Source organism: Galeopterus variegatus, unplaced genomic scaffold, assembly GCF_000696425.1.
Source record: "Galeopterus variegatus unplaced genomic scaffold, G_variegatus-3.0.2 Scaffold5885, whole genome shotgun sequence".
Lineage (NCBI taxonomy): Eukaryota > Metazoa > Chordata > Mammalia > Dermoptera > Cynocephalidae > Galeopterus > Galeopterus variegatus.
Genome location: NW_007731996.1, coordinates 118121 through 118947, shown reverse-complemented (window position 1 = coordinate 118947; position 827 = coordinate 118121).

The window sequence follows — 827 nt, the reverse complement described above, 5'->3', positions numbered from 1 at the left end:
AATTACAGCTAACAATCTTAAGGAAATCGATGAGATAAGGGAAGATTCAATTAAACAACACAATGACAAAAAGAAAAACATCCAGGTTATAAAGGAGGAAATTTTCAGAGATTAATATCTTAAAAAATAATGAGCAGAATTCCTGGAACTGAAGGATTCATTCAATTAAACATTAAAACACAACCAAGAGTTTAAGCAGCAGATTAGAACAAGAACAAGAAAGAATTTTTCATCTTGAGGACAGTTTTTATGAAATAACCCAGGCAGACCAAAAAAAGGAAAAAATAATTTTTTAAAAAAGTAATGAAAGTCTTAGAGAGCTAGCAGAGAACCTTAAGTGCATGAACACCTAAATCGCTGATATTTCAGAATAAGAAAGAGAAAGATAAAGACATTGAAAATATATTAAAAGAAATCATAATGGAAAACTTCTCAGGTGTAAGGAGAGACATGTACCTTCAGATCCAGAAAGCTCAAAAAAACACAAACAGATTCAATTCAAAGCGATCCTTTCTGAGACACATTATAGTCAAACTGGCAAATCTCAGAAACCAAGAAAGAATACTAAAAGCAGCAAGAGAAAAGTATCAAGTCATTTATAAAGAAGCTGCTATCAGACTAACAACAGAATTTTAACTGAAACCCTACAGGCAAGAGGAAAATGGGATGATATATTCAAATACTAAAATAATAATAATTTAAAAAAACCCTGCCAGCCAAGAATACTATACTCAGTAGCGTTATCCTCCAGAAAAGAGGGAGAAATAGTGCATTTCCCAGACAGACAGACAAAAGCTGTGGAGTTCACCCCCACACGACCAGGCCTG